This window comes from Protomyctophum bolini (assembly GCF_963924005.1).
Source record: "Protomyctophum bolini genome assembly, chromosome: 6".
In the NCBI taxonomy this organism is placed as follows: domain Eukaryota; kingdom Metazoa; phylum Chordata; class Actinopteri; order Myctophiformes; family Myctophidae; genus Protomyctophum; species Protomyctophum bolini.
In genome coordinates this window covers 48985901-49000365 of record NC_137867.1, presented here as the reverse complement: position 1 = coordinate 49000365, position 14465 = coordinate 48985901, and the positions used below count along the sequence as shown (strand labels likewise).

The 14465-nt window shown below is 37.4% G+C and overlaps 1 protein-coding gene across 5 annotated transcripts in view; it reads left to right on the top strand.

Moving 5' to 3' along the window:
- srek1 (splicing regulatory glutamine/lysine-rich protein 1) overlaps positions 1 to 14465 on the top strand; it is a 49966-nt gene that overhangs the window by 28269 nt on the left and 7232 nt on the right. The gene's annotated exons all lie outside the window — the stretch shown is intronic.

Below are 14465 nucleotides of genomic sequence, written 5' to 3'. Positions count from 1 at the left end.
TTAATGAGACTAAACCCTCCAAGGTACAATAAACACTCTGTATTAACAAGACTAAACCCTCCAAGGTACAATAAACACTCTGTATTAATGAGACTAAACCCTCCAAGGTACAATAAACACTCTGTATTAACAAGACTAAACCCTCCAAGGTACAATAAACACTCTGTATTAACGAGACTAAACCCTCCAAGGTACAATAAACACTCTGTATTAACGAGACTAAACCCTCCAAGGTACAATAAACACTCTGTATTAACGAGACTAAACCCTCCAAGGTAAAATAAACACTCTGTATTAACAAGACTAAACCCTCCAAGGTACAATAAACACTCTGTATTAACGAGACTAAACCCTCCAAGGTACAATAAACACTCTGTATTAACGAGACTAAACCCTCCAAGGTACAATAAACACTCTGTATTAACGAGACTAAACCCTCCAAGGTAAAATAAACACTCTGTATTAACAAGACTAAACCCTCCAAGGTACAATAAACACTCTGTATTAACGAGACTAAACCCTCCAAGGTACAATAAACACTCTGTATTAACGAGACTAAACCCTCCAAGGTACAATAAACACTCTGTATTAACAAGACTAAACCCTCCAAGGTACAATAAACACTCTGTATTAACAAGACTAAACCCTCCAAGGTACAATAAACACTCTGTATTAACGAGACTAAACCCTCCAAGGTACAATAAACACTCTGTATTAACAAGACTAAACCCTCCAAGGTACAATAAACACTCTGTATTAACAAGACTAAACCCTCCAAGGTACAATAAACACTCTGTATTAACAAGACTAAACCCTCCAAGGTACAATAAACACTCTGTATTAACGAGACTAAACCCTCCAAGGTACAATAAACACTCTATATTAACGAGACTAAACCCTCCAAGGTACAATAAACACTCTGTATTAACAAGACTAAACCCTCCAAGGTACAATAAACACTCTATATTAACGAGACTAAACCCTCCAAGGTACAATAAACACTCTGTATTAACGAGACTAAACCCTCCAAGGTACAATAAACACTCTGTATTAACAAGACTAAACCCACCAAGGTACAATAAACACTCTGTATTAACAAGACTAAACCCTCCAAGGTACAATAAACACTCTGTATTAACGAGACTAAACCCTCCAAGGTACAATAAACACTCTGTATTAACGAGACTAAACCCTCCAAGGTACAATAAACACTCTGTATTAACGAGACTAAACCCTCCAAGGTACAATAAACACTCTGTATTAACAAGACTAAACCCTCCAAGGTACAATAAACACTCTGTATTAACAAGACTAAACCCTCCAAGGTACAATAAACACTCTGTATTAACAAGACTAAACCCTCCAAGGTACAATAAACACTCTGTATTAACAAGACTAAACCCTCCAAGGTACAATAAACACTCTGTATTAACAAGACTAAACCCTCCAAGGTACAATAAACACTCTGTATTAACGAGACTAAACCCTCCAAGGTACAATAAACACTCTGTATTAACGAGACTAAACCCACCAAGGTACAATAAACACTCTGTATTAACGAGACTAAACCCTCCAAGGTACAATAAACACTCTGTATTAACGAGACTAAACCCTCCAAGGTACAATAAACACTCTGTATTAACAAGACTAAACCCTCCAAGGTACAATAAACACTCTGTATTAACAAGACTAAACCCTCCAAGGTACAATAAACACTCTGTATTAACGAGACTAAACCCTCCAAGGTACAATAAACACTCTGTATTAACAAGACTAAACCCTCCAAGGTACAATAAACACTCTGTATTAACAAGACTAAACCCTCCAAGGTACAATAAACACTCTGTATTAACAAGACTAAACCCTCCAAGGTACAATAAACACTCTGTATTAACGAGACTAAACCCTCCAAGGTACAATAAACACTCTGTATTAACGAGACTAAACCCTCCAAGGTACAATAAACACTCTGTATTAACGAGACTAAACCCTCCAAGGTACAATAAACACTCTGTATTAACGAGACTAAACCCTCCAAGGTACAATAAACACTCTGTATTAACGAGACTAAACCCTCCAAGGTACAATAAACACTCTGTATTAACAAGACTAAACCCTCCAAGGTACAATAAACACTCTGTATTAACGAGACTAAACCCTCCAAGGTAAAATAAACACTCTGTATTAACGAGACTAAACCCTCCAAGGTACAATAAACACTCTGTATTAACGAGACTAAACCCTCCAAGGTAAAATAAACACTCTGTATTAACGAGACTAAACCCTCCAAGGTACAATAAACACTCTGTATTAACGAGACTAAACCCTCCAAGGTAAAATAAACACTCTGTATTAACGAGACTAAACCCTCCAAGGTAAAATAAACACTCTGTATTAACGAGACTAAACCCTCCAAGGTACAATAAACACTCTGTATTAACAAGACTAAACCCTCCAAGGTACAATAAACACTCTGTATTAACGAGACTAAACCCTCCAAGGTACAATAAACACTCTGTATTAACGAGACTAAACCCTCCAAGGTAAAATAAACACTCTGTATTAACGAGACTAAACCCTCCAAGGTACAATAAACACTCTGTATTAACGAGACTAAACCCACCAAGGTACAATAAACTAGTGATCGACCGATATGGTTTTTGGCCGATATTTCCGATCACCGATTAGTGGAGAATCAAAAAGCCCGATAGCCGATATTATGACCGATATTAATTTAAGTAAAAAAAATTTTTTTTACAGTAACTAAATTCTAACACAACAATTCCTTTAAATGCATTGGAGAACATTTATTGCTTATAAAAAGTTAGTGCAAGAAGCACCAACATCATTTTCAGTAACAACCCCCCCCCCCCCATCAAATGCAGCTTTAATTTAGTGCAAACATGTACTGTAGCAGAATATGGAACATAGTGCTGTATGAAGTGCAGGCACAGGCTTAAAACATTTATTTAAAAAGAAATCAGGGAAAAATAATCAGTTTATTTATCCAAATTGGTGATCTACAAGCCCACAGCACATTGCAGCATGACATGTTGAGAGCTTGTAGATCTGCTGCCCAAACTCCCCAAAGCCATGTGACCTTGTTGTTTTTACTCCTTTCAAGATCATAATTTTATAGCAATACAAGACAATAGCCTTGTATGTCTCAAAACACTGGCCTACCGTTACATTATTGTCAACTAAATACATATGAATTAGAAATTAAGACAAATATTGACAATGCTACTGATTGGTTCATTCTTCATTGGCTTGCAGTTAGTTATTGCACATAGCCAAAATGCAATAATAATAATAATAATAGGCTGGTCAGGATGGGGGGGAAAAGTTGTCCTTTTAGAAAACATTCAGTTGGCTCGCATGCATGCACGCACACACACACACACACACACACACACACACACACACACGCAGCATGTGGGCACGCGCGCGCGCGCACACACACACACACACACAAAGAACCGTTTACATCTGCTGTAAGTTTGCAGCGTTAGCATAGGAGCTAGCGTTGGCTAATGCAAGATGAAAACAGCAATGTTTATGGTTACAAGGTTAGTATTACTCCTTCTAGCCCTGGTCCTCTCTCTTTTTACTCCGTGTGTGTGTGGAACTGGGAGGGAGGGAGGAGCACAGGCAGAGCGTGCTGTGCTCTGTGTGTGTCTACTCCTCCGTGTTAGACACGCAGCTAAGCTATATACATCTCCTTACAACCGTACTCTACCGGATTTTCAATGAGAGTGGAGTGGTTGTTGTACTTTTTTGCGCATTTATGACAAAATATAATAATCGGCCGTTTTTTTTCGATTATTAACTTTTACCACCATACCGATATTAATAAAAAACATGAATATCGAAGCCGATAATCGGCCGTGGCCGATTATCGGTCGATCACTACAATAAACACTCTGTATTAACGAGACTAAACCCTCCAAGGTACAATAAACACTCTGTATTAACGAGACTAAACCCTCCAAGGTACAATAAACACTCTGTATTAACAAGACTAAACCCTCCAAGGTACAATAAACACTCTGTATTAACGAGACTAAACCCTCCAAGGTACAATAAACACTCTGTATTAACGAGACTAAACCCTCCAAGGTACAATAAACACTCTGTATTAACAAGACTAAACCCTCCAAGGTACAATAAACACTCTGTATTAACAAGACTAAACCCTCCAAGGTACAATAAACACTCTGTATTAACAAGACTAAACCCTCCAAGGTACAATAAACACTCTGTATTAACGAGACTAAACCCACCAAGGTACAATAAACACTCTGTATTAACGAGACTAAACCCTCCAAGGTACAATAAACACTCTGTATTAACGAGACTAAACCCTCCAAGGTACAATAAACACTCTGTATTAACAAGACTAAACCCTCCAAGGTACAATAAACACTCTGTATTAACGAGACTAAACCCTCCAAGGTACAATAAACACTCTGTATTAACGAGACTAAACCCTCCAAGGTACAATAAACACTCTGTATTAACGAGACTAAACCCTCCAAGGTACAATAAACACTCTGTATTAACGAGACTAAACCCTCCAAGGTACAATAAACACTCTGTATTAACGAGACTAAACCCTCCAAGGTACAATAAACACTCTGTATTAACGAGACTAAACCCTCCAAGGTACAATAAACACTCTGTATTAACGAGACTAAACCCTCCAAGGTACAATAAACACTCTGTATTAACGAGACTAAACCCTCCAAGGTAAAATAAACACTCTGTATTAACGAGACTAAACCCTCCAAGGTACAATAAACACTCTGTATTAACGAGACTAAACCCTCCAAGGTAAAATAAACACTCTGTATTAACGAGACTAAACCCTCCAAGGTACAATAAACACTCTGTATTAACGAGACTAAACCCTCCAAGGTAAAATAAACACTCTGTATTAACGAGACTAAACCCTCCAAGGTAAAATAAACACTCTGTATTAACGAGACTAAACCCTCCAAGGTACAATAAACACTCTGTATTAACAAGACTAAACCCTCCAAGGTACAATAAACACTCTGTATTAACGAGACTAAACCCTCCAAGGTACAATAAACACTCTGTATTAACGAGACTAAACCCTCCAAGGTAAAATAAACACTCTGTATTAACGAGACTAAACCCTCCAAGGTACAATAAACACTCTGTATTAACGAGACTAAACCCACCAAGGTACAATAAACTAGTGATCGACCGATATGGTTTTTGGCCGATATTTCCGATCACCGATTAGTGGAGAATCAAAAAGCCCGATAGCCGATATTATGACCGATATTAATTTAAGTAAAAAAAAATTTTTTTACAGTAACTAAATTCTAACACAACAATTCCTTTAAATGCATTGGAGAACATTTATTGCTTATAAAAAGTTAGTGCAAGAAGCACCAACATCATTTTCAGTAACAACCCCCCCCCCCCCATCAAATGCAGCTTTAATTTAGTGCAAACATGTACTGTAGCAGAATATGGAACATAGTGCTGTATGAAGTGCAGGCACAGGCTTAAAACATTTATTTAAAAAGAAATCAGGGAAAAATAATCAGTTTATTTATCCAAATTGGTGATCTACAAGCCCACAGCACATTGCAGCATGACATGTTGAGAGCTTGTAGATCTGCTGCCCAAACTCCCCAAAGCCATGTGACCTTGTTGTTTTTACTCCTTTCAAGATCATAATTTTATAGCAATACAAGACAATAGCCTTGTATGTCTCAAAACACTGGCCTACCGTTACATTATTGTCAACTAAATACATATGAATTAGAAATTAAGACAAATATTGACAATGCTACTGATTGGTTCATTCTTCATTGGCTTGCAGTTAGTTATTGCACATAGCCAAAATGCAATAATAATAATAATAGGCTGGTCAGGATGGGGGGGAAAAGTTGTCCTTTTAGAAAACATTCAGTTGGCTCGCATGCATGCACGCACACACACACACACACACACACACACACACACACGCAGCATGTGGGCACGCGCGCGCGCGCGCGCACACACACACACACAAAGAACCGTTTACATCTGCTGTAAGTTTGCAGCGTTAGCATAGGAGCTAGCGTTGGCTAATGCAAGATGAAAACAGCAATGTTTATGGTTACAAGGTTAGTATTACTCCTTCTAGCCCTGGTCCTCTCTCTTTTTACTCCGTGTGTGTGTGGAACTGGGAGGGAGGGAGGAGCACAGGCAGAGCGTGCTGTGCTCTGTGTGTGTCTACTCCTCCGTGTTAGACACGCAGCTAAGCTATATACATCTCCTTACAACCGTACTCTACCGGATTTTCAATGAGAGTGGAGTGGTTGTTGTACTTTTTTGCGCATTTATGACAAAATATAATAATCGGCCGTTTTTTTTCGATTATTAACTTTTACCACCATACCGATATTAATAAAAAACATGAATATCGAAGCCGATAATCGGCCGTGGCCGATTATCGGTCGATCACTACAATAAACACTCTGTATTAACGAGACTAAACCCTCCAAGGTACAATAAACACTCTGTATTAACGAGACTAAACCCTCCAAGGTACAATAAACACTCTGTATTAACGAGACTAAACCCTCCAAGGTACAATAAACACTCTGTATTAACGAGACTAAACCCTCCAAGGTACAATAAACACTCTGTATTAACGAGACTAAACCCTCCAAGGTACAATAAACACTCTGTATTAACAAGACTAAACCCTCCAAGGTACAATAAACACTCTGTATTAACGAGACTAAACCCTCCAAGGTACAATAAACACTCTGTATTAACAAGACTAAACCCTCCAAGGTACAATAAACACTCTGTATTAATGAGACTAAACCCTCCAAGGTACAATAAACACTCTGTATTAACAAGACTAAACCCTCCAAGGTACAATAAACACTCTGTATTAACAAGACTAAACCCACCAAGGTACAATAAACACTCTGTATTAAGGAGACTAAACCCTCCAAGGTACAATGAACACTCTGTATTAACGAGACTAAACCCTCCAAGGTACAATAAACACTCTGTATTAACAAGACTAAACCCTCCAAGGTACAATAAACACTCTGTATTAACAAGACTAAACCCTCCAAGGTACAATAAACACTCTGTATTAACGAGACTAAACCCTCCAAGGTACAATAAACACTCTGTATTAACGAGACTAAACCCTCCAAGGTACAATAAACACTCTGTATTAACGAGACTAAACCCTCCAAGGTACAATAAACACTCTGTATTAACAAGACTAAACCCTCCAAGGTACAATAAACACTCTGTATTAACAAGACTAAACCCTCCAAGGTACAATAAACACTCTGTATTAACAAGACTAAACCCTCCAAGGTACAATAAACACTCTATATTAACGAGACTAAACCCTCCAAGGTACAATAAACACTCTGTATTAACAAGACTAAACCCTCCAAGGTACAATAAACACTCTGTATTAACGAGACTAAACCCTCCAAGGTACAATAAACACTCTGTATTAACGAGACTAAACCCTCCAAGGTACAATAAACACTCTGTATTAACAAGACTAAACCCTCCAAGGTACAATAAACACTCTGTATTAACGAGACTAAACCCTCCAAGGTACAATAAACACTCTGTATTAACGAGACTAAACCCCCCAAGGTACAATAAACACTCTGTATTAATGAGACTAAACCCTCCAAGGTACAATAAACACTCTGTATTAATGAGACTAAACCCTCCAAGGTACAATAAACACTCTGTATTAACAAGACTAAACCCTCCAAGGTACAATAAACACTCTGTATTAATGAGACTAAACCCTCCAAGGTACAATAAACACTCTGTATTAACGAGACTAAACCCTCCAAGGTACAATAAACACTCTGTATTAACGAGACTAAACCCTCCAAGGTACAATAAACACTCTGTATTAATGAGACTAAACCCTCCAAGGTACAATAAACACTCTGTATTAACAAGACTAAACCCTCCAAGGTACAATAAACACTCTGTATTAACGAGACTAAACCCTCCAAGGTACAATAAACACTCTGTATTAACGAGACTAAACCCTCCAAGGTACAATAAACACTCTGTATTAACGAGACTAAACCCTCCAAGGTACAATAAACACTCTGTATTAACGAGACTAAACCCTCCAAGGTACAATAAACACTCTGTATTAACGAGACTAAACCCTCCAAGGTACAATAAACACTCTGTATTAACGAGACTAAACCCTCCAAGGTACAATAAACACTCTGTATTAACAAGACTAAACCCTCCAAGGTACAATAAACACTCTGTATTAACAAGACTAAACCCTCCAAGGTACAATAAACACTCTGTATTAACGAGACTAAACCCTCCAAGGTACAATAAACACTCTGTATTAACGAGACTAAACCCTCCAAGGTACAATAAACACTCTGTATTAACAAGACTAAACCCTCCAAGGTACAATAAACACTCTGTATTAACAAGACTAAACCCTCCAAGGTACAATAAACACTCTGTATTAACGAGACTAAACCCTCCAAGGTACAATAAACACTCTGTATTAACAAGACTAAACCCTCCAAGGTACAATAAACACTCTGTATTAACAAGACTAAACCCTCCAAGGTACAATAAACACTCTGTATTAACAAGACTAAACCCTCCAAGGTACAATAAACACTCTGTATTAACGAGACTAAACCCTCCAAGGTACAATAAACACTCTGTATTAACGAGACTAAACCCTCCAAGGTACAATAAACACTCTGTATTAACAAGACTAAACCCTCCAAGGTACAATAAACACTCTGTATTAACAAGACTAAACCCTCCAAGGTACAATAAACACTCTGTATTAACAAGACTAAACACTCTGTATTAACGAGACTAAACCCTCCAAGGTACAATAAACACTCTGTATTAACGAGACTAAACCCTCCAAGGTACAATAAACACTCTGTATTAACAAGACTAAACCCTCCAAGGTACAATAAACACTCTGTATTAACAAGACTAAACCCTCCAAGGTACAATAAACACTCTGTATTAACAAGACTAAACCCTCCAAGGTACAATAAACACTCTGTATTAACGAGACTAAACCCTCCAAGGTACAATAAACACTCTGTATTAACAAGACTAAACCCTCCAAGGTACAATAAACACTCTGTATTAACAAGACTAAACCCTCCAAGGTACAATAAACACTCTGTATTAACAAGACTAAACCCTCCAAGGTACAATAAACACTCTGTATTAACGAGACTAAACCCTCCAAGGTACAATAAACACTCTGTATTAACAAGACTAAACCCTCCAAGGTACAATAAACACACTGTATTAACAAGACTAAACCCTCCAAGGTACAATAAACACTCTGTATTAACAAGACTAAACCCTCCAAGGTACAATAAACACTCTGTATTAACAAGACTAAACCCTCCAAGGTACAATAAACACTCTGTATTAACAAGACTAAACCCACCAAGGTACAATAAACACTCTGTATTAACGAGACTAAACCCTCCAAGGTACAATAAACACTCTGTATTAATGAGACTAAACCCTCCAAGGTACAATAAACACTCTGTATTAACGAGACTAAACCCTCCAAGGTACAATAAACACTCTGTATTAACGAGACTAAACCCTCCAAGGTACAATAAAAACTCTGTATTAATGAGACTAAACCCTCCAAGGTACAATAAACACTCTGTATTAACGAGACTAAACCCTCCAAGGTACAATAAACACTCTGTATTAACAAGACTAAACCCTCCAAGGTACAATAAACACTCTGTATTAACGAGACTAAACCCTCCAAGGTACAATAAACACTCTGTATTAACGAGACTAAACCCTCCAAGGTACAATAAACACTCTGTATTAACGAGACTAAACCCTCCAAGGTACAATAAACACTCTGTATTAACGAGACTAAACCCTCCAAGGTACAATAAACACTCTGTATTAACAAGACTAAACCCTCCAAGGTACAATAAACACTCTGTATTAACAAGACTAAACCCTCCAAGGTACAATAAACACTCTGTATTAACGAGACTAAACCCTCCAAGGTACAATAAACACTCTGTATTAACAAGACTAAACCCTCCAAGGTACAATAAACACTCTGTATTAACAAGACTAAACCCTCCAAGGTACAATAAACACTCTGTATTAACAAGACTAAACCCTCCAAGGTACAATAAACACTCTGTATTAACAAGACTAAACCCTCCAAGGTACAATAAACACTCTGTATTAACGAGACTAAACCCTCCAAGGTACAATAAACACTCTGTATTAACGAGACTAAACCCTCCAAGGTACAATAAACACTCTGTATTAACGAGACTAAACCCTCCAAGGTACAATAAACACTCTGTATTAACAAGACTAAACCCTCCAAGGTACAATAAACACTCTGTATTAACAAGACTAAACCCACCAAGGTACAATAAACACTCTGTATTAACGAGACTAAACCCTCCAAGGTACAATAAACACTCTGTATTAACGAGACTAAACCCTCCAAGGTACAATAAACACTCTGTATTAACGAGACTAAACCCTCCAAGGTACAATAAACACTCTGTATTAACAAGACTAAACCCTCCAAGGTACAATAAACACTCTGTATTAACAAGACTAAACCCTCCAAGGTACAATAAACACTCTGTATTAACGAGACTAAACCCTCCAAGGTACAATAAACACTCTGTATTAACAAGACTAAACCCTCCAAGGTACAATAAACACTCTGTATTAACAAGACTAAACCCTCCAAGGTACAATAAACACTCTGTATTAACAAGACTAAACCCTCCAAGGTACAATAAACACTCTGTATTAACAAGACTAAACCCACCAAGGTACAATAAACACTCTGTATTAATGAGACTAAACCCTCCAAGGTACAATAAACACTCTGTATTAACGAGACTAAACCCTCCAAGGTACAATAAACACTCTGTATTAACGAGACTAAACCCTCCAAGGTACAATAAACACTCTGTATTAACAAGACTAAACCCTCCAAGGTACAATAAACACTCTGTATTAACAAGACTAAACCCTCCAAGGTACAATAAACACTCTGTATTAACGAGACTAAACCCTCCAAGGTACAATAAACACTCTGTATTAACAAGACTAAACCCTCCAAGGTACAATAAACACTCTGTATTAACAAGACTAAACCCTCCAAGGTACAATAAACACTCTGTATTAACAAGACTAAACCCTCCAAGGTACAATAAACACTCTGTATTAACGAGACTAAACCCTCCAAGGTACAATAAACACTCTGTATTAACGAGACTAAACCCTCCAAGGTACAATAAACACTCTGTATTAACAAGACTAAACCCTCCAAGGTACAATAAACACTCTGTATTAACGAGACTAAACCCTCCAAGGTACAATAAACACTCTGTATTAACAAGACTAAACCCTCCAAGGTACAATAAACACTCTGTATTAACAAGACTAAACCCACCAAGGTACAATAAACACTCTGTATTAACAAGACTAAACCCTCCAAGGTACAATAAACACTCTGTATTAACGAGACTAAACCCTCCAAGGTACAATAAACACTCTGTATTAACAAGACTAAACCCTCCAAGGTACAATAAACACTCTGTATTAACAAGACTAAACCCTCCAAGGTACAATAAACACTCTGTATTAACGAGACTAAACCCTCCAAGGTACAATAAACACTCTGTATTAACAAGACTAAACCCTCCAAGGTACAATAAACACTCTGTATTAACGAGACTAAACCCTCCAAGGTACAATAAACACTCTGTATTAACGAGACTAAACCCTCCAAGGTACAATAAACACTCTGTATTAACGAGACTAAACCCTCCAAGGTACAATAAACACTCTGTATTAATGAGACTAAACCCTCCAAGGTACAATAAACACTCTGTATTAACGAGACTAAACCCTCCAAGGTACAATAAACACTCTGTATTAACAAGACTAAACCCTCCAAGGTACAATAAACACTCTGTATTAACGAGACTAAACCCTCCAAGGTACAATAAACACTCTGTATTAACGAGACTAAACCCTCCAAGGTACAATAAACACTCTGTATTAATGAGACTAAACCCTCCAAGGTACAATAAACACTCTGTATTAATGAGACTAAACCCTCCAAGGTACAATAAACACTCTGTATTAATGAGACTAAACCCTCCAAGGTACAATAAACACTCTGTATTAACAAGACTAAACCCTCCAAGGTACAATAAACACTCTGTATTAATGAGACTAAACCCTCCAAGGTACAATAAACACTCTGTATTAATGAGACTAAACCCTCCAAGGTACAATAAACACTCTGTATTAATGAGACTAAACCCTCCAAGGTACAATAAACACTCTGTATTAATGAGACTAAACCCTCCAAGGTACAATAAACACTCTGTATTAACAAGACTAAACCCTCCAAGGTACAATAAACACTCTGTATTAACGAGACTAAACCCTCCAAGGTACAATAAACACTCTGTATTAACAAGACTAAACCCTCCAAGGTACAATAAACACTCTGTATTAACAAGACTAAACCCACCAAGCTACAATAAACACTCTGTATTAATGAGACTAAACCCTCCAAGGTACAATGAACACTCTGTATTAACGAGACTAAACCCTCCAAGGTACAATAAACACTCTGTATTAACAAGACTAAACCCTCCAAGGTACAATAAACACTCTGTATTAACAAGACTAAACCCTCCAAGGTACAATAAACACTCTGTATTAACAAGACTAAACCCTCCAAGGTACAATAAACACTCTGTATTAACAAGACTAAACCCTCCAAGGTACAATAAACACTCTGTATTAACGAGACTAAACCCTCCAAGGTACAATAAACACTCTGTATTAACAAGACTAAACCCTCCAAGGTACAATAAACACTCTGTATTAATGAGACTAAACCCTCCAAGGTACAATAAACACTCTGTATTAACGAGACTAAACCCTCCAAGGTACAATAAACACTCTGTATTAACGAGACTAAACCCTCCAAGGTACAATAAACACTCTGTATTAATGAGACTAAACCCTCCAAGGTACAATAAACACTCTGTATTAACGAGACTAAACCCTCCAAGGTACAATAAACACTCTGTATTAACAAGACTAAACCCTCCAAGGTACAATAAACACTCTGTATTAACGAGACTAAACCCTCCAAGGTACAATAAACACTCTGTATTAACGAGACTAAACCCTCCAAGGTACAATAAACACTCTGTATTAACAAGACTAAACCCTCCAAGGTACAATAAACACTCTGTATTAACAAGACTAAACCCACCAAGGTACAATAAACACTCTGTATTAACAAGACTAAACCCTCCAAGGTACAATAAACACTCTGTATTAACGAGACTAAACCCTCCAAGGTACAATAAACACTCTGTATTAACAAGACTAAACCCTCCAAGGTACAATAAACACTCTGTATTAACAAGACTAAACCCTCCAAGGTACAATAAACACTCTGTATTAACAAGACTAAACCCACCAAGGTACAATAAACACTCTGTATTAACAAGACTAAACCCTCCAAGGTACAATAAACACTCTGTATTAACAAGACTAAACCCTCCAAGGTACAATAAACACTCTGTATTAACAAGACTAAACCCACCAAGGTACAATAAACACTCTGTATTAACAAGACTAAACCCTCCAAGGTACAATAAACACTCTGTATTAATGAGACTAAACCCTCCAAGGTACAATAAACACTCTATATTAACAAGACTAAACCCTCCAAGGTACAATAAACACTCTGTATTAATGAGACTAAACCCTCCAAGGTACAATAAACACTCTGTATTAACAAGACTAAACCCTCCAAGGTACAATAAACACTCTGTATTAACAAGACTAAACCCTCCAAGGTACAATAAACACTCTGTATTAACGAGACTAAACCCTCCAAGGTACAATAAACACTCTGTATTAACAAGACTAAACCCTCCAAGGTACAATAAACACTCTGTATTAACAAGACTAAACCCTCCAAGGTACAATAAACACTCTGTATTAACGAGACTAAACCCTCCAAGGTACAATAAACACTCTGTATTAACAAGACTAAACCCTCCAAGGTACAATAAACACTCTGTATTAACAAGACTAAACCCTCCAAGGTACAATAAACACTCTGTATTAACGAGACTAAACCCTCCAAGGTACAATAAACACTCTGTATTAACGAGACTAAACCCTCCAAGGTACAATAAACACTCTGTATTAACGAGACTAAACCCTCCAAGGTACAATAAACACTCTGTATTAACAAGACTAAACCCTCCAAGGTACAATAAACACTCTGTATTAACAAGACTAAACCCTCCAAGGTACAATAAACACTCTGTATTAACGAGACTAAACCCTCCAAGGTACAATAAACACTCTGT